Source organism: Rhineura floridana, chromosome 4, assembly GCF_030035675.1.
Source record: "Rhineura floridana isolate rRhiFlo1 chromosome 4, rRhiFlo1.hap2, whole genome shotgun sequence".
Taxonomy (NCBI): Eukaryota; Metazoa; Chordata; class Lepidosauria; order Squamata; family Rhineuridae; genus Rhineura; species Rhineura floridana.
This window is the reverse complement of record NC_084483.1, coordinates 163,974,755-163,995,895: the sequence shown is the minus strand read 5'-3', so window position 1 is coordinate 163,995,895 and position 21,141 is coordinate 163,974,755. Positions and strand designations below refer to the sequence as shown.

Genomic DNA, 21,141 nt, shown 5'->3' with positions numbered 1-21,141 from the left:
AGGGAGGCATTTTGGATAATTTCTTTGAAAAGTTTGGTACCTCTAGGGTTAAATGAGGAGTTGGATTTCTCTGAGTTTTAAATATCATAACCAAGGGCACTCTTGAAATTCTGCTGTTTTTCTGTAACTTATGGATCTGTTAGTCAGACACTAAGTGTCAGCCGGATCAGTACCGTTGACAAATGCAGCCATTGTACAGCTCAGCTGATTTACACACTTTGTATATATGCCATCATCATTTGAGCTCAGTTTGTATGCAGTGTGGACTTGTTTTAGAGTATGTCTATTGCCTGACAAAGGAAAGATAAACAGTGCTTCACAGGTCAGTACAGGGCTATTCCCTCATGTTCTCCCGGGGGAGGGTCGGGATTGTGATGTTTAAGCTGTTCTGCCATGACCAGTATAAGATTCTGTCTCTTCTGAGTCACATATTATAGCTCTCCAAGTTGTCAGTAGCATGTTGAAGTTCCAGGATAACACATGACAACTTTTTTTAAACAAAGTTTTAAAAAAATGTCTTTGAAAGTTTGTTAACTGAGTCACATTTTGTTTATGTTCAAGACCACTGTGCTCACCACAGTGATTTCATTTTGTGTTATTGTTTGTAGCTCCTGACGAAGGACTTGCTCCAAAACGCGTTGAGCTTTGAATAAACTTTTTCCAGCACCAGAGCTTGCCTCTTTTCCCTGCCCTCCAGTTTTGAAAGAACAGACAGCATAAGCCCTGCAGTACTGGAACCATCGCATCCAAGAATACAGATGAGTGACCTTTGCTCCACCCTCCACACAAGCCTAAATGATTCCAGTTAGATCCCAGCCTACTTACTGTTAAACACAAGCTCCCACTTCGAGGCTGAGGATCATAACACATTTCAGGTGTGTTACACAGAAACAGAGGATAGGACAGGAGCAAAAACTATCATCCAGAGGTTAATGAAGAGGTACAACCCTCTACCGGTGAGGGGGTGGTCTTGGCCTAGGCTCTGTCCCCATTCCCAGGCAGCTCCATGCATGAGCCAAGGACCCCTGCCCTTTTGGCAGTCCATGAAATGGGGCCAGTGAGTCCTCTGCCCTATTCCTTCACCTCCAGACAAGATTAGCAGAAGATGGCTTTCCATGCCTTCCCCATTGTGGAGCATGATCATCGCCTCTCTGCCCAGGCATACCTGATGCTGTTCCGTTCACCTTGCAGCATTTGTCCAATTCTGGTAAGTAGCTGGTCATCTTCATGTACAAAGGGAAGTAAAGTCAACCTTGCTAACTCCGCTTCTATTCTGCAGCTGGGACCAACTTGGTGACACAGGGCTGGAGCAGCCAAACGAAGCAAGGTCCAGCCAGACCCAGACAAGGAGGCCAAGGACTGTTTGTTCCATTTTCTAGTTGCGTGTCCTGGAGGAGACCTTCAAAGTGAACTGCAGCCCAGATCTTGTGCTGTGGGAAATGCTGGTGGACTTCACAAACATCTCTGAGGATTACATCTAGGTGAGTAGAGAAAGAAATGTGATGTGATGGGGGTTGTGTGGGAACCACAGAGGAAGGACCCACTTTTCTCAGGCAGCCTTTGAGCTCCAAAGGGGGAAAGGGTTGTGGACACATGGAACCTTACATAAAGAACCGCTACCCAGACCTCAAGCTGAGAAAAATGCTGGAAGGCCTCATCGAGGTCCCAGGGCTATGGGAAGCTACTGTTGCCAATTGGGCTGGAGCAGTAGGAATCTAGGAGGTTGACTAGAGCTGGAGGAGGAGGCCTGCCATCTACACCCACTGTAGACCCTCTGGGGGTCCTGAAGGAGGCACACAAGATGGGTCCTTATCCAGACCATTGGGGGAGGAAGTTGCTGGCCAGCCTCATCAGGATCCCAGAGGACCCACTCCAGGTAGGTGGAAGAAGAAACAGGATGGGACAAGGAGGGGGCGGTTCCGGTTGTCGGCTTCGGGTGAGCTTTTTCTCCTTGTCACTAGCTTTTGCTAGTTTTATTTCCCTAAACAACTATTTCACCCTGGCTTAAGTCGAGAGACTTCATGATAACTTAATGCCTTTCAACTCCTACTTTATTAATTTACCAACTGGTTGGAAAAACATGCGGGGGTTAAGTGTTAATTAATTGGCGTCCTTGAAACTCTACACACCATCAGGTAGCAGACAGCAAAGAGCTACATTTTAATCCTTTATACTTCATCGGGAAATTATAGCCAGATAATGGTGCTAACAAGGAAAGAGAGAAAAGCTCTCGGATTTCCCCCTCTCCTTGAAAGCCTGCCAGGAAAGGAAAAGAAAAAGAAGAAACAGGAAAAGGTTCAGGAGAAATCATCTCCATCTCCAAGGCTGGCAAATAACCCAATTAAAGAACTAAGGGGACAGCAAAAAATTATGAACTTTTCCCCAAACAAGCCACAGCATTGTACTGAATGGGATAGCTGGCAGGTTGCAGCCACTCCCTCAGACTGGTCTCTTCCCCTTAAGGGTTTTTCCCACAGCTCATGGAGGGATCCATCTGCCGTGAACCTGGCTGATGAAACAGAGTTGGCTGAAAGCTAGAATTTAACAAATGGAATTTCTCCAAAAGGGGCCAGCTACGTAACGCCTATAAACGTTTGCGAACAGCCTACTGATACTTCCACACAGGACGCCGCTGACTTGCCACACATACCTTCCACAAAGCAGAGCGCCTGTTTATCTCATCATAAGGGGGTGGGCTTTTTTCCCAGATGGCCCCTTGAACATGTTGACAACCCCTCTTTGAGAGACGATCTTTTCAGACAAGGCCCGTCCCTAAGAGACTGGATGCTTATGTTGACATCAGATTTGGAGCATGTTAAAACATATTTGAATGAATGCAATTCACTTTTGACAACTTTAGTCGCTTTGCAATGAAAATCTCATCCCCCCTATTAGACTATTGTGCATGCTCAATCGGCAAATCCCGTTGTACCTGTAGAGTTACCCCGCCAAAAGTCTACTCGGACTAAAAAAAGGCGACCGGTGCCTTCTATAAAAAAGAGCAAAAATATAAAGTCATATAAAACACCAAGGAGTAATAGGATGAACTTTAAACGACTTTTCAGCTTGTTGAATAACCTCACAGAAGAGGATCGAACAAGGTCAAGATTGATACAGGATAAACGTCCCCCCAAGGGCTGTTCTTCGGTCCCCATTGTAGGAGGACCTGACCCCCCTCCTCTGCCGCCAACTATAAAAGAATTAAGTATTGACCCTATCCCAAGTCTAACTCACTTTACTCCCCTCCTGGACCCTTGGCAAGAAGTACTAGAGGGTGGGCAGACAAAACAGAATCCAGACCCATCAGTATCAACGCCTCGATGGAATCTTGTTCTGAATAGATGCAAATTGGTTTTTGGAAATTACCCTAAGCCATGGGGTTATACTTCGCCTGATATTAGAAGATGCCATTTTATAGACATTATAAGTAAAGTGATGTCATTGCCCTTAAAAATAAATGATATCATGCAAATAGAATACTTCTACTATAATGATACCAGGGCTAGGGCAGTGGTCACTTTTATTTCTCAGGAGGTAGCTAATCAAATATGGCTTAGAAAAGAATCATTGTCTAAGGTGGATATAGTAATTTCAAGATTTTTTGAAAATTTAGCACCCCCTATGGGACTAACTACTCATCCCTACTTACCCCAAAGAAGAACGTATCCTCTGGCCTGGACTAATCCTAGCCTGTTGATTGATCTGGATTGTCGGGAGCAAGCTGGAGGAAAGGAAGAAACTATCATAGCTCCGGAAAGTGGGGCTCAGAGTAAGGATCTGGGGGCTTGCACCTCCACTACGAACAATGACTCCTGGATGACAGTTCCGTTGAACTTTAACAGGACGACTAATTTGAATTACCCGGAGGCAGTAGTTGGGGGAGGAGAAACGGCCAGTGTATTGTCCTTGGACCACGAACAAATATTAATTTGTGAGGAAATCTATCGGGAAGGGTGGACAGACGACCTTAAGGAGAAAGAGGACCAAGCTTTACTCCAGTCATTTAGCCATCTGCCTGCGAACGAACGGGATGGTATTTTAGACAGACTTGTCCAACTCATTCTGTGTCTATCTGCTATCCATGAACAGATAAAAGGGGATCCGCCTACTCTTTACAAGGAAGTCTTGAGGAGACGAACGAGTTGGAAGAACAAACCCCCAAGGAACAAATTATAAACCCATCGCAAACAGAGCCACTTCCTCAACCACCACCACATCGAGCCAGTTCCCCCCTGATGCTGTCTTCCACCGTCGAGTAAAGGATGGTAGTAACAGCTTAACTACAATGGCGGATGTAATTAATTCAGATTGACACTTTACGATTCTCTCCTGGAACATAATGGGATGGACTAACAAATTTAAAGAGGCAGATCTATCCCCTTTTCTGTCTAATTTTAAAATCATCTGTCTCCAGGAAACTTGGGTGACATCAGACTTACCTGTGTTTTTAAATGGTTTCCGAGCTTTTACTCTCCCCGCGATTAAATACAATTCCAAAGGCAGAGGTAGCGGGGGCCTCTGCATTTTTATATCCGCAGACTTATCAGTAGATGTTCAAACCCTAGATCCAAAATGTGCACATTATGTCCAAGGTGTGAGGATAATAGGCCCCTTTACTGGTGCCTTAATTATCGTAAACGCCTATTTTCCCCCTACCGCGGCCAAAAAGCTTGCACTTGGTTGTATATGGGACCAATTATCAGAGTTTCTTTCATTCCTGGATTGCCAATTTCCATCTTATAGGGTAATACTCTGTGGAGACTTTAATGCTAGGTTGGGGCCAGGGTGGATTGAGGGGCCCTCATCAAACCAAGACCCGATCTCCACCATTCCCCTGAATGCTAGGGTCTCTCAAGACCAATTAGTTAATAAACAAGGCTTGAGGCTAGCAGAACTCATCCAAGTACATCACATGGAGTGTCTACACGGTTCTGCTGTGGACTTGACCAATGGAGCATTGACATACTTCTCACCCAGGGGAGCTAGCGCAATAGATTTTACGTTCATCTCAAGGGCGTTAGTCCCAGTAGTTTGTAAGTTTGCAGTGCTAGACAGAATCAAAAGTGATCATTTCCCTACTCTAACAGCTTTGAGTTTATGCCAACCTCTGCCACCCCCTGTCTTACCAAATTTGGAAGGTTTTCAAATTGCCGATTGCAGAGTATGTTGGTCCCCCAACCTGTATACTTCTGCTTTCCAATTCCTGGTTAGCAATACTTTGCTCTCACTTAGGCAAGGAATTAGGGACATGGAGATTGATGCCCTCAATTCTTATCAGCGTATTCTTCTTCTTCTCAAACCTCTGTTGACTCAAAAGGTTTCCCACAGGGCTGCTCAACCTGTGAGCACGAGATGGTTTGACCACGAATGTAAAACTGCCAAATGCCAATTAGTTAATTATGCAAGAAGAACAATAAGGGACCCAATTACTTTCAGTCATGACCATCTTGTCCACCTCCGTTCCTCCTACAGGGCCTTACTAAGACAAAAAAGGGCCCTGTTTATAAGAGCACAATGGCAACAGCTTAACCAAGCGATGCTGGATGGCAATGAGCGCTTGGTAACAGGGGGAACCGGAGCATTTAGACAGCTCATAATTGGACAAATCCCCACTTCTGTGTGGCATGATCACTTTACCAAGCTGTACTCAGTTACGGTTTCCACTACTGTTTCCCCCTTGCTCTTTAAGGAGGCGGGCCTTCCCAACCGGTTACGGAAACACAAATTGAGGCTCTTATCTCTTCATTAAAAAGGGGTAAGGCGCCGGGGGAAGATATGATACCACCTGAACTTTTTACTAACTTTATAGATTGTGGGCACCCATTCTGGCTAATTTGTTCACTAAGATTAATTCCACGGGTATTATGCCGGAGGGGTGGAAGCAGAGCATTGTTGTCCCTATTTTTAAAAAAGGAGAGAAACATGACCCAAATAACTATCGGCCCATCAGGCTCCTAGATGTGGGAGCTAAGTTATATAGTAAATCTCTTCTGCTTAAATTGGAAGAGTGGGAAGCAGCTAATGCGGTTATATACCCTGAGCAAGCAGGATTCCGGAAAGGTCAGAGTACTATTGATCATTGTGCCACTCCTCACTTCCTAATTAGAAATTCGATGATGGGACCCACAAAACATCTTTATGTCACCTTTGTCAATCTGGCGGCTGCCTTCGACTCTATCGATAGAGAACGTTTGTGGGCCAAGCTTGCTTGCACCAACATCGATAAACGTCTTTTATATTTAATTAGGGAATTATATTCTAACAACAGCATGAGAATAAGGGTAGGAAATAATCTAACAGAACCTATTTTAACAAACAAGGGTGTAAAACAAGGCTGCCTTTTAGCACCAATTTTATTTAACCTCTACCTGAATGATATCGTTGCTGAATTAGCGGGCCCAAAATTCTTTCCCCCCTCTGTAGGAAACAGGAAGGTCTCCATGTTATTATATGCAGATGACATGATTCTCTTATCTCTCACTAGCATAGGTTTAAGGAGATTACTGGCGAACCTTGATGTGTACTGCAAAAAGGAACAACTACAAATAAATTACCAGAAAACTAAGATAATGTTTTTTGGGAGAAGACATTGTAACCATAAATGGACTATCGGGAAACAATTAATAGAACAATGTCGTTCTTATAAATATCTAGGGATCCAGTTCCAAGATAGATACCCTCTCTTGGAAAAAACAAATCGCTACCATCAAACTTACAGCTACCAGGTCTGCAGGGGCAATCCTCAAATTTTATAGGACTGCAGGGGGCCATCTTGTGGCCCCTGCCCTGAAAATTTTCCAGAACAAGGTTATACCGCAGATCCTCTATGGGGCTCCCATTTGGGGATGGAAGGCTTCTTCCTTTTCCTCCTTAGAAGCCGTTCAAAATAACTTCCTCAGACAACTGATGCGGTTACCACCCGGCACTCCTGCCACGTTTTTGAGAGCTGAATCTGGTCTCCTCCCTGTTAGCGCTCGAATTCATAACGACATGCTGACATATTGGGCCTCGCTATCAAATTACCCCAGCAAAGATATTGGTAAAGGCCTGTTTCGATAAGGCCATGACAGATAGTTCCTGGAATTCTAAATTTGACAATATACCATCTATATCTGTCGGAAGGCAGAGCTGGGGTCCCAATCCCGGGGAGCTGGATCCCGGAGAGTTGGGAGAAGAGTATTCGGATGGATGGCAGAGGGAAGGGGGAGGAACTTCCCCCCTTTGTAGCGAAGACGAAACAGAGGAACTGCCAGTGATAAGGTCGCTTAGCAACGGGGAGCCTGAGCCCTCCCTGGACATTCTCACGCCTCCCCCTCTTTCAGGCTCAGAGCAAGAGGGGAAAGAGGGAGTGCTGCTCACAGCCGAAAAGCGGGGAGGCAGTTTACCATCAGCCCTTCCCCTATCCCCCATCCTGGAATCGGAAACTTCAGAAGAGGAGGGGGTGATGCTTCCCCCCTCACCGCGCACACGCAGACAGCTGAAAAGACAGGAGAGAAGGGGGGAAGGCGGGCAGTACCTGAGGGGCAGTTAAGGAGGAGCGAAAGATTGCGCGCCCGTTTGGCCCCTTCTTAAAGAACAGGCGGGAAGAAGTCCCTTGCTCTGTCAACTTTCTCCCAATGCCGCAGGACCTGTATCCCTGTATTGCTTCATGAGAAAACACAGTCTTTGTTTGGACATTACCCTAATAAAACACGAATTAACTACAGCCGTTGGTCTGGTTCCTGAGTCACATCCTGGGCCTGACAATATCATATCACAACTCAACCTGCTCCCTCGCTAAATAGATCTAAAATCCGAGAACAGTTAGAGCGACATTGTGTATGGATGGACAGATTAGTAATCTCTAACTCTAAATTCTCTAGGTGGTATGACATGTTCAAATTCAACCACCTAAGGGCAAACTATTTGTCTCACTCTCTACCTGTCCATCTAAGACATGCTTTTACAGCCCTTAGATTTCAGACAATGCCAACTGCCATCATGTCTGGTCATCATCACCAGATCCCGTGGAATCAGCAGTTGTGCATATGTCAATCAGGAAAGGTGGAAGATCTACCCCACTATTTACTTGATTGTCCACTTTATGCTCATCCTAGAACTAAATTCCTTGATACCATAATTAAGTGTCAAAGACCTTGTTGGGTAGAACAAATAATCTCATTTCTTCTAGCTGATAGCGATTATAGAGTTACATACAGGGTGGCCCTCTTTGCCCTAGCTGCACAAAAGCTGAGGGCCAAGCAACTAACGGATCTGGGGTTTTAGGGTTAATAGTGATTTTAAAATTTTAATGTTTTACCTACAGTGTTTGTATTTGAATGTATAATTTTTTTTTATGATTGTTGCAATGACCTATGGTCCGGCAATAAACTGAACTACAAGACAAGGAGGGGGGGACCCACTTATCCTCCACACAACCTCCATCCACACAGCAGCATTCCTCCAATTCTGGTAAGTATCCAGCCCTCACTTTCCTAAGAGGGGTGGTTCCAAAACAGGAGGTTAAAGTACCACAGAGCAAATGCCCATAATCTATCCCCAAGAGATCCCTGGATACTAGAGATGACAAAGGATGCCATCTATATTGCAGAGGTCTGGTATTGCAGTCCACTGATCCAACTCAGCATCATCTGCTATCCAAGTGGTCGCTGCCCCTGTGAAAGCTTGTAACGTAATAAATGTTAATCCTTAAGGATACCACAAGACTTTGTTGTTTTTGCTGGATCAGGAAACAGTCCGCATTAGGAGATATTCCCCCTTTTTCCTATTCATGAAGGAACAGGAGCTAGATACCTGGTTCTCAGCTTTGGTGCTCCTCCTTCATCCCCAGATGCTGCAACCATCCCACAGCATTCCTTCTCCTTTAAGTCACTGGTCCTCAAGGTGTAGCACCAGTGCTCTGGGCACAGCAATGCAAAGCCAACCTAGCTAACCCCACTTTTCTTCTGCACCTTGTAGCAACTCACAGCTCCCTTTTCCCCCACTGGGCAGGAACAGCCATGATTGGGGATGTGCACACAGAATTGGAGAAGGAAGAGGGCTGTTGATAACCCAGGTCAACCAAGGGCCTTGAAGGAAGTATTCAAGGAGAACAATAGTCTGGACATTCAGCAGAGGGAGGAGCTGGCCAACCTCATTGAGATACTGGAGGATGGAGTTTAGGTGAGTGGGGAGGAAGTGGGACAGAGGATTGTGTAGAGAAAGGAGCATTTCCCCAACCTTGGTACATATCTAGTTTCTAGTTCCTTCAACACTGGAGAAGATTATGGCTTCTCCAATCTTTCTCATCTGTGAGGAAGACCTTCACCTTTGCTTTCCAGATCTTCTTGCTTCTCTGCCCACCCTGCAGCATTTCTCCAGCTCTGATAAACAGTGACTCCTCAAGGCAGACTGCTGATCCTCTCTATACACAGTTCAAAGACCAACTCAGCCTTGCTACCCCTGCTTCTCTTTGGCAGCTCCAGGCAACTGGGATCTGAAATTGCCCATTGGGCCAGAGTGGCAGGAATCAGGGAAGTCTAGCTAGGCCCATAGGAGAAGGATGCCAGGCTTCAGCCCCAACACACCTGTAGGTCCTGAAGAAGAAGCCCATAACCAGACCACCAGCAGAGGGAAGTGCTGGCCAGTCTCATGGAGATGGCAGAGGATGAAATTCATGGGGATGGGGGAGAACAAGATGGGGAGGGAGTTCTGTGGAGGTCAAGGAAGGAAGTACCTAGTCTGCAAGATATGGTCTCTGTCATGGCATGGAAAGTGAGGCAAGGCCAGTTTTGCTAACCCCATTTCTCCTCTGCAGCTCGGCTTGATTCACATTGGGTCTCTACCCCAGCGTTGGGAAAAGGCCAAGCAGTGGATCTTCTGCTGTCTTTGCTCTGTTCAGAGGAAATAGAGCTGAGGTGGTGGTGGTACCTGTTAAGCTTCATGAAAGCATTAGAAGGAGGTCTACAGCACAGATCAAGCAATGGTCCTAGAGAGCCTCTTTCAAGATAAGATCCATCTGGACAGGCACTTGAAGGAATTTTTGGTCCAACTGATGGAGATTCCAAATGATGCAATGCAGGTGAATGGAAGATGATATGCAATTCACTCTCCCCAATGCACCAGGAGATGACCAATATCTGGATCTTCTGATTTCTTTGCTTTTCCTGGAAAGAACAGAGTTTGTATGTCAGGCATACAAGATCCTCCCTGAAGTGCCTGAAAAGGACCATTTACTGCTCTTTCTGACATCTTTCTGGGGGCTGCCCTTAGCCAGGAAGGTTAATGTATTTGGCTTTTAGGCACACAGGTTTTGTTTTCTTAAAAGTTCATTGTCTTAATGTTGTAATTTGTATTTTTTCTTACTTGTATTTTGTATTTGTGCTTATTCTTTGTAAGCCACCTGGGGGGTCTTTTTGCTCAAAAGACGGCATAGAAATGAACTATAATATAACATTGTGTAGCTCATCTGGTGGTCCTTGAATGCACATTCCAGGAGAATATGAGGCTGGACATCCATCTAAGAGAGAAGCACAAAGGGAGAGGATATATTGTTAGCCAGGATACAAGAGGAAATATCAAATATATTTGATCACCTTAACATTGCCACCTATTGTCTATAGATGCAAAATGGGGGACACACCAGAATTTAGTTTACAATGAGCATGTAAAAGTTGGCCACTTGTTTGAATATAGGTAACAAATAGTTGGGAGTTCTGGGTGTATATATTTCTTTATGGATCTCAATGTGTTGTACCAGACACCTGAAAGTTACAAAAATGTATGTTATCACCAGCATTATAAATTGGCTAAGAACAAACTGCAGGTTTAGACACATCCTCAAGCACCTTGTCTTCCCTTCCCCCTGCTCTAGCTCGTTCTTGGACCTTGTTTCTGTTGGATGCATTGGAATGCAACTCAAACAACTGAGTATGCTTGGGTTACACAGATAAAGAAAGAGCCTTAGAGCCCTAGGCTGTCTCACTGTCCTTTAAACTCTAGGCTGACCTTGTGTAAATGGATATTCTTAGGGGATGCTTTCTCACCACTACTTCCTATGTCTTCTCAATGGTGGGGGGCTGGGAAAAGACACCTTTGTCTTCTACAGCACAAAAGCTGGGTTCTTCATAGCTCCATCTAGATAATTAGATAAGAAAGAGTTCTATCAACTAGCTATGTATGTATTTCCTAAACAAACAAGCTTTCTTGTTTTAAAGCCCAAAGTCCCTGTGTGACTAACTGCAGGGAAGGTGCGTAACTTTAGTAAAGACTGCGCACATGCACACATGGGTTGCTTAGACATTGCTGCAAGCCAGCTCTGCTAATAGTCCCCCCCATATCCTCAATGAGGTGATCATAATACCAATATAGGGTTATCACCCTCCCTACCTCATACATACGAGCAGAAGCTGGAGGCACCTCATCGCTCCAGTGCCTCAGCCTCCCTGCCCCCCCCCCGTATTCCCACTGACTCCACCACCCAGCTATGTCTTTTGTACACTCCGGTGGGAGTGCCAGAATCAGCCTGGCAAAATCAGCCTGTCCCAAAGCCGTCTTCCTCTACTTTATTTACTCTCCATCCCTCCCTTGTATATGTTGCAGAGCTGCAAAGCAGCACCAGAGCAAGATTTATGCGTGTCTGAAGTGGCACTAATTCCCTAGAATTAGTACCACTGAGACTTTAGACTTCAAAAAACAAGAAAACTACTTTATTCAGGTTATATGTACTGTGATAGGAAAGAGTTCTACATCTATCAATCTAGCTAAGCTGGAGATGCAGACACTGAGCCCAGTGTTTGCCCTCATGCTGTGAGGAGAGAGACAAAGGGAAGATGTCTTCTTTCTCCCAAGAGAATGAAGAACAGGAAGGGAAACCCTGAAGTGTGGCCAGCACTCTAGAGTATCACTTTACACAGAAAGGGTTAGCAGGAGATGAAAGGACAGGTATTGTAAAGAACTCGGGGGTCAACTCCCAACTCCAGGGCAGTTGCTCCCAGCTAGGCACAACCTGTGACTCCTTTACCAGGGCTGAATTAAACCAAACCCTAACCCTGCAAGGTATGTAGACTGCCACCACCCCTTAAACCTGGTCACCTACTCTGGACCAAGGAGAAACCCAAAGTGACAGAAATAGACCTGCCAAGGATTCCAAAAGGCAAGATCCAAAAGTGCACTCCTTGTCTTGGAGCCTTAAGGCAAACCACCCAGTTATACGGTAGTCTGTGGTGAAATGGCCAAGGTGCTGGATTCAGAGCCGCTAGTAAATAATGCTGCCCTGTGCTCCTACTGGGAGGAAAGGCAGGATATAAATCTAAGAAATAAAATAAGAGATTGTTTTTATTAAAATAAAATTATAACTGCAAAAATATAGCAGCAAAATAGTTTTTAAACCAAACATCCAGAAGGTTAGATAAAATACAAAAAATACAGAGAGTTCAACCACAGGAAAAAAATAACAAATCTGTTTAGCCTATTCTATACTCACACATAATACAAAGATAGGCAGAATAACTTCATGGTTCCATATCTCCCCCAGAGTTGTAAGGCCTGGATAGCAATAGGAAGACAGCATCCCAACATCAGGTAACAGCAAAGAACATTGGGAAACAAAGACCCACAACACAATCTTAAGCTCTATTTTTACTGGGAAAAAGCCCAGCAACAGCCAGGCATTAATTAGCCAATCAGAGGGCTTCCTGATGATGAAGGCTTCCAGAGCTTTCACACCTAACAGTCACACAGTTTTTCCAACTTTCCCAAGCCTATGGCCAGTCTCGGGATATCTAGATTCAGCTGTGAGAACTGGCAGTCTCATGGCCTGCTAGAGGCCCTAATTCAGGCAAGATGTTTCCCCTATAGTTCCTTGCCACAAAACCATCTTTTTTAGCAAACCTTAGCAAAACCAGGTGTTCTTGATAGGTATAGCATAGGAATTGAGAGGTCTCCTCTCTGCCTATCTTTTTAACCATGCAAACCCAACCCAGTCACATGCATCCTGCATTTTCAACAGCATATTCACCTGTGTGAGCTCTTCACACAGAACCCCATTTGTCCCCAGTCCTCTCACCCCCTTGATTCCCCCATTTACATCTTTGGTCTACACAGACACTGCACCACTCTTACATTTCTACCTTAGGCTAGACATATGCCTAGGGGTGTAGCCATCCAGGGTCCCAGGGGGTGCCTTAGACCCCTTTTTTGGGGGGGGGGAGCCAGGTCCCTATGTCACCAGCATCGTATGAGCAAATCAGCATGAAATGGGAGTATATTAGCCACTGACAAGAGACTTCTAGCTTGTTTTGTTGTCCATTCCTGATGATTGGACCCAATCAGAATGAAAGGAGGTGAATCGGCCACTGAGAAGACTCAAGCACCAGATAGATAAAGGTGTAGTGATAGTAACAGTGATAGAGAAACAGCAAGCAGTATACAAGCCTGGCCAGATTATTCTATAATCTTAGAAGGTTGTATGGTTTTAGAAGGGGATGTGGCTGTGACTATTATGAAGGGATTTTGCACTTCTGAATTTGTCATGACACTACTGCATAAGCCACCACTCCAGACCCATTCAACAGAGGAGGTTAACAGGGGCAGCTGGTGGCGGGGGGGGGGACATCCCCTCCAACAAGGAGCTCACTTCCCCGGCTAATACATTTCACCCACCTAGAAGTATAGTTTGCTCCATCTGTGTCCCCCCCCCCCATTTTTTCTGATGCCGTTACTGGAGGTTAATAGGCTTGCTTGGTTATGGAAATATGTATATATAAGCAGAGATACTCAGCGGTCTGAGCTGCTTGTGCCAGTGTGTGTATTTACCTTAGAAGCAGGTTTTTACCCTGCATTTAGATCACTAAGACTTACTAAAATAAAAAAAGCTACTCAATTGGGTATTAGAACAAATTAAACCAGAACTATAGCTAGAAGGTAAAATGATGAAACTGAGGTTATCATACTTTGGACGTGTAATAAGAAGACATGATTCACTAGAAAAGACAATAATGATGGGGAAAACAGATGGGAGTAGAAAAAGAGGAAGGCCAAACAAGAGATGGATTGATTCCATAAAGGAAACCACAGACCTGAACTTACAAGATCTGAACAAGGTGGTTCATGTCAGATGCTGTTGGAGGTCACTGATTCATAGGGTCGCCATAAATTGTAATCGACTTGAAGGCACATAACAACAACAAACTTTATTCATAGAAATACATAGTAGATAGGAAAAGCATACCTAGTTCTAATAACTAAGTTGGAGGTGCAATGCCCAGACTTGGGTGTTGTCCTCATTGCTTAGGAGAGAGAACAAAGACACAGATGTCTCTTCTCTCAGACAGTTTACAATGGAAGGACTTTAGGTAGAGAAGTTCAGAGGTAAAGGTAGGCAAACCTAGCCAGCTGGAGGACCCTAACTCTATCTTCCTTCTGGAATACACACAAAAGAACCCAAACAGGAGTTGCTATTGCCCCACTTCCAACAGAGATCATGTAATTGATCCTTTTGGGAGCAGCATATCTACACGATTGATCAAGCCAACCCTACTGTTTGATGAAAAATGAAATGAAATGCCTTCAAGCCAATTCCGACTTATAGTGACTCTATGAATAGGGTTTTCATGGTAAGCGGTATTCAGAGGGGGTTTACTATTGCCTTCCTCTGAGACTGAGAGGCAGTGACTGGCCCAAGGTCACCCAGTGAGCTTCATGGCTGTGTGGAGAGTCAAACCCTGATCTCCCAGGTTGTAGTCCAACACTAACCACTACACCACACTGGCTGTCATCAATGTTTGATAAAAATACTTATTATGCACAGAAGATACTCCACTATATCTCAGTAAGGGTCCACAGCTGGGGCTTCCCAACAAAGTAATCCAAAACAGTACTGCCTCCAAGTAACCCACTTATAGGAGAGTGTGGCAAGACTGAACACTGAATTAATCTTGCATGTTTGAATCATATTTTTAGCGTATATTGTAGAGAGAATAAGGAAGGAGCGTCCAGTGGTAGTAAAACTACTTGATAGTGCTCACTTTCAACTGGAAGTGGATATTCTGAAGTTAAATAACAGGGATTTTAAAACTTGTGTTGCCACTGAGTCTCACCATATCTCTACCATGAACTCATTGGGAAGCCTGAAGCACTAGCCACTCTTCCCTGGCATTGTCATGCATTTGAAAAACTGCTCCATAGCAATAGGACTACTCTAGGGTTGCCAGGTTCAGGGTCTGAGACTGATCCTGTATCTTTAGGTGAAGAGAAAGTCAGCCAAGTGCAGGTGTTCTTGCAACACTGTAATGGGAAAAACCACAAGGTGGAATTCTTCCTTCCCCCTGCACAACTTTTAAAGATACAGAAGACCTCTTGGTTGCCAGGCCCGGCCTTCAAGAGGTCTTTAAAAGTTGTGCAGGGGGGAGGGAATATTCCACCTTGTGGTTTTTCCCATTAAAGTGTTGCAAGAACATCTGCACTTGGCTGACTTTCTCTTCTCCTAAAGATACAGGATCAGTCTCAGGCCATGAACCTGGCAACCCTACATGGAACTGCTGATGAGTTGATCAAGATCCAAAATGGGATAAAGAATGCCAATCTATAAATGTAATAAATAACAAGGTTTTCTTTCTTCCTAAGCAAGGCAGAAGAGAACTTCAAAAAGAAAATTTGAAATTATTTGTCCAGCACAATCTTGAATATGTTTGCTTTGCAGCTTCATCCAAGTCTAATTGGGATTTTCTACCTAGTAATTGTGGTTTTAAAACTGCAGTCTAGATTGCAAATGGTTGCAAACCTCTCTATAGCACCCTACAACACACACCAGTTCTCCCCTACTTTAAACAGCTAAATGACAGGCAGAAATTTAAAAGGGCAGCTTTTTCTCTTACTCGATTTTACTGTTGCATTCTTGCATATTACTTAAATATAATAGTAAGTTACAAGGGCCCTGAAGGGAACACTATCTAAGCATAGTGTAAGTTTTTAAATGCCTTTGGTCTGTATATAGGTCTCCACTATTGCATCTCATTAGCAGCATCTTGTCAAGTCTCCTGTGTTCTGTCCAGCAATAGATGCTGTAGGTTGCAATCACCCTGCATATGATGGTCTAGAATGAGGTACCTGCATGTCCCAGTGGTGGCTTTAGGGGTGGGGAAACTGGGCCCCCAAAACCCCAGGCCCCCAAAATCTTGTATAAAGCCCTGCCTGCCTCCTTCATAGTCAGTCAGTATCAGTCTGCCTTGTCTTTATCACAGCAACATTACAGGCCAGGCAAGCAAGCCCCTCCCTACAAAGACACAGCCAGAGGGACTTTCTCCTCTTAAGCCAGGCTCATCCACTACTTCCTTGCCGAGTACTGTCCCAAGCCTTTTTTTTCTGCACATGCCCAGTGGCCCAGTTCACTCAGAGCATCTGGAGAAGGCAGAAGCCATTTTGTGTAAGAAGGGACAGAAGTAAGGTTTCACACTTTTTATTTTGCCACCACTCACCATAAGCTCAGAGGCACATTTTACCAAATTCTTCCAAGCTACACAGGAAGTGGATTGGACCGTGAAAGAAACCCAAATTGTGTTTGTATTTTTACACATTTGTAGGGCAGTACAATATCTCAGAGAGGAGGTCAGGTCTCCTGCTCCCTTGGTGCATTCACTATAGCTGCTCAATTTTCCTGGTTTTTAAAGTTTGATAGAAATATCTGTTGCCTAGGTGCATTCTCAAACCACAAGGTTGTGTTTTTTTTGTCTATTAGTGAATTTCTCTGCTTTTTAATCTGGGAGGTAAGAATCATAGAGTTGTAAGCGGCCTATAAGGCCATTGAGTCCAACGCCCTGCTCAATGCAGGAATCCAAATGAAAGCATACTCTCAGGTGGATGTCCAGCTGCCTCTTGAAAGCCTCCAGTGTTGAGAGCCCACCATTTTCCTAGGAAATTGGTTCCATTGTCATACCACTCTTAACATTTAGGAAGTTTTTCCTGATGTTCAGTCAAAAATCTGGCTTCCTGCAACTTGAACCCATTATTCCGTATCTTGCACTCTGGGATAATCGAGAAGAGATCCTGGCCCTCCTCAGTGTGGCAACCTTCAAGTACTTTAACAGTACTATCATATCTCTCCTCAATCTTCTCTTCTCAAGGCTAAACATGCCCAGTTCTTTCACTCTCCCCTCATAGGGCTTTGTTTCCAGTCATTCTCAGTGCCCTCCTCTGACCCTGTTCCAGTTTGTCTGCATTCTTCTTAATGTGATGTGTCCAGAACTGGATGCAGTACTCAAGATGAGGCCTAACCAGTGCCAACTAGAGGGAAACTAATACTTCATGTGATTTGGAAACTATACTTCTGTTCAGAGCTTAGAAGTAATTTGTTAGGAAAAATGAATTACTTGTAATTTATTACTTTTTTGAGGAATGAGTGTGTAATTTCTTTACATTTTGATTGTAATAGAACAAGGAATAATTTCATTACTTTTGAGCAGTATTTGTAATATTTCCAGCTTTACTTCTGGGTGTTACTGGGGGGGGGAGAAGCAGGGGAACATTCTGCTCTCCTGATTCATGGATAAAAATCACGTCCATCTGTGCAGCACGGCTCTTCCCTTGTGCTCTATGGGTGTTTAGGTGGTGATGAGGGGGGAGGTAGAGAGTGAGACAGGATGGAGTGGAGAAAAAATGTTAAGAAAATGAACAGTGGTGGAGAAGAATGGAGGGAGAAAGGAGCTGGAGGGCAAGGAGGCAGCAGCAGAATGGACATGAAGAACTGTGGAGGTGAGGGATGACTGTGTGTGTGTGTGTGTGTCTGTATGTGTGTCTGTGGCGCACAAAGCTGTGAACAGTGGTCTCTGCCTCTGCCTCTGCCTCTGCCCTCCCCTCCCCTCCCCTCCCCTGTGGTTTTTCTGCACAAGTATCCCACTTCTGCTGCCACATTTGGCCTGGTGACAGTGCTGATATACAGAAGTTTCCCAATGGCTTGTCTGTAGCTCTCATGATCTTCCCATGGTTGTTTGTTGTGGTCCAGTTTCAGATATCCTACTTCCATTGGAGTAGGTGCTAGATGTGCATTTTTCAGTCCTAGACTCTCAAGAAGGATCTTTGGATCTTTTGTGTTTGACTCAGCAAGAAGGATCCATCATCTTCTCTTTCAATTTGAATTTCGAGGTAGTGAGTGACATCACCTAGACACTTCACGTCAGTCTCCTTGTTGAGATGATTCACTAATTGTTGCTTGTCCAGTGGATGTTGATAAGCCAACAGTAGATCATCCACGTGAATGAGTAAGTAAGTCCATCTGTTTTTCCTGAATCTGCTGAATAGGCATGGCTCTGCTGTGCCTTGTACAAAGCCTTCCTTCAAGAGCATTTTGTTCAGTTTCTCATTCCAGGCTCTGGTAGCCTGGTGATGATGATGATGATGTAAATGCAGGTATAGGTAAAGGTAGGCAAGCCTAGCCAGCTGGAGGACCCTAGCTCTATCTTCCTTCTGAAATACAAACAAAAGAACCCAAACAAGCTCTTGCCACACTTCCAACAACACTTACCTGGGAGTACGTCCCATTGAACCCAATAAAGCTTACTTCTGAGTAGACATGTATTGGATTGCAGCCTTAGTTGCCTTTTGCAGCCATGCCTTTTGCAGCCATTTTAATTCTTCCTTCTGTGTCTTCACAACAGCCATGAGGTAGGTTAGGCTGAGAGTTAGGGACTGACCCAAGGCAGCAAATAAGCAAAAACAATGATGAGTAAAAATTTAAAATGTGAAAATGCTCATGTTCACAGTATTTTTGTTGCTGTTTGTCAAGACTTTGTGTGTGTGTGTGTTTATGTCTACTGTGTCTCATAACTTCTTTTCCTGAGAATGTTGTATTTTATACAGATGTTCTTTTTTTAAAAAAATTGCCCAAATTCTGTGGGTTTTTTTTTTACTTGGGTCCTTTCAATGGTTTAGGGTTGGCATTACAGGAGATCAGGTTCTTGTGGATTTAACAGCTGTGGGGCAGGTAGAAATTAAGAACATAAGAACATAAGGAGAGCCTGCTGGATCAAGCCAGTAGCCCATCTAGTCCAGCATCCTGTTCTCACAGTGGCCAACCAGGTGCCTGGGGGAAGCCTGCAAGCAGGACCTGAGTGCAAGAACACTCTCCCCTCCTGACACTTCCGGCAACTGGTCTTCAGAAGCATGCTGCCTCTGACTAGGGTGGCAGAGCACAGCCATCATGGCTAGTAGCCATTGATAGCCCTGTCCTCCATGAATTTGTCTAATCTTCTTTTAAAGCCATCCAAGCTGGTGGCCATTACTGCATCTTGTGGGAGCAAATTCCATAGTTTAACTATGCGCTGAGTAAAGAATTACTTCCTTTTGTCTGTCCTGAATCTTCCAACATTCAGCTTCTTTGAATGTCCACGAGTTCTAGTATTATGAGAGAGGGAGAAAAACTTTCTATCCACTTTCTCAATGCCATGCATAATTTTATACACTTCTATCATGTCTCCTCTGACCCACCTTTTCTCTAAACTAAAAAGCCCCAAATGCTGCAACCTTTCCTCATAAGGGAGTCGCTCCATTCGCTCAATCATTCTGGTTGCCCTCTTCTGAACCTTTTCCAAATTAAATGGAGTAAACCTTTTCTACTATGGAAATACAACTATGAGGAAAGCTTCACCTGTTAACATTCTATCTGTCAGACATCTTATAACTTGTGTATGCTCCCCTCCCCAGATTTACTTTTGATTTGTGAATAATATGACCATTGCCATTCTCTCCCTTGTTTATCTTTGCAACAACCCTGTGAGGTAGCTTAGGCTGAGACAATTTACCACATAAGCAGCAGTTGGTAGTTGTAGTTGGCACAGCATTAATAAAATGTAGCCCCTGAAATGTATGCCGGTGGAGTCCAGTCCTATATATGTCAACTCCGAATTAAGCCTCATTGAATTAAATGGATAAGTATATAGGATTGCAGATTAATTATTACCTCTGAAAGGATCATGCTGTCAGATATTTTCTGGACATATTTGCAACAGATGGGTAGGTGGGAAGGGAATTATGTTAATCTATTTGGGTTTTCAACATAGTGCCCTCCAGATGTTGTTGGACTACAACTCCCATCACTCTCATACAACACAACCAATTATCAGGGATGATGGAAATTGTAGTCCTACAAGATCTGGAGGGCATCACGTTGGTTATCCCTGGACTGTAAGGCCCTACAAGTAACTTTTGTTGATTGCTGCAATACATGCAAGAACATAAGAAGAGCCTGCTGGATCCAACCATTTAGTCCAGCATCCTGTTCTCACAGTGGCCAATCAGATGCCCTAAAAAAGGGAAGCCCACAAGCAGGACCTGAGTGCAGGAGCAGCACTCTCCTCATGTGTATTCCCAGCAACTGATATTCCACTCTGACAGTGGAAGTAGAACATAGCCATCATTGCTGGGTGCCGCTGATAGTTTTATCATCCATGAATTTTTCTAATCCTCTTTTAAAGCCATCCAAGTTGGTGCCCATCACTGCTTCTTGTGGTAGCAAATTCCATAGTTTCACTGTATGCTGTGCAAGACTATATTTTTAATTGCAGGAGAAGGGATAATGTTTATTCTGGAGGATTACTTTTGATATGTGCATTTTCTGTTTCCCTGAGTTATGTCTCTCAAGTTCTACTTCTGACAGTTCCATTGTGCATACATGTCTACCCAATGAGTTAAATGGGACTTATTCCCAGGTAAGTATGTACAGGATTAAGTTACCTCTAAATCATGCTGTTGACCAAAAAAACAAATTACAAAGACAACTAGTAAAGTACTCAAGGTTGCATTTTCTTTGATGACAGGGGATTGCCATATTGATAAAAATGTGTTTTTGTTGAAAGGGGTACTGCAGTGTTTTTTGTAGCACAACACAGGCATGCCTTCAAGTGCTGCAGTAGAATGCCTGTTCAGTACTGGTGGCAACATAATGACTGTAAAAAGACATTCCTTGTCTGACGTGCTCTTTGAGCAAAGGTGAGACATAACAGAAATGTTTTGTATAAGCAGCATTTCAAGTGTAAAATTTGATTTCAAGTGGAAAAAGTATATGGGTGTTGTGGTATCACCATTGCTGGGGTGGGGGTGGAGAGTGGATGTGAGATTCTGTTATGTCATTCTGTTAATCTTATGGATAAAAAAATATTCTGCTACTCTCTC

General features: G+C 44.1%; 1 long non-coding RNA gene across 2 annotated transcripts; it reads right to left on the bottom strand.

Annotated features, from left to right (window-relative positions):
• Positions 1-689: 689 nt before the first annotated feature.
• Positions 690-12,571, bottom strand: LOC133383750 (uncharacterized). Of its 2 annotated transcripts, XR_009762404.1 has the most exons (4): positions 12,464-12,571; positions 10,345-10,498; positions 8,794-10,145; positions 690-1,477 (listed from the first exon to the last, which is right to left on the bottom strand). It is a non-coding gene; the product is annotated as an uncharacterized LOC133383750 (long non-coding RNA). The 2 variants fall into 2 exon arrangements; XR_009762403.1 differs by having other exon boundaries at positions 8,794-10,498.
• Positions 12,572-21,141: the final 8,570 nt, after the last annotated feature.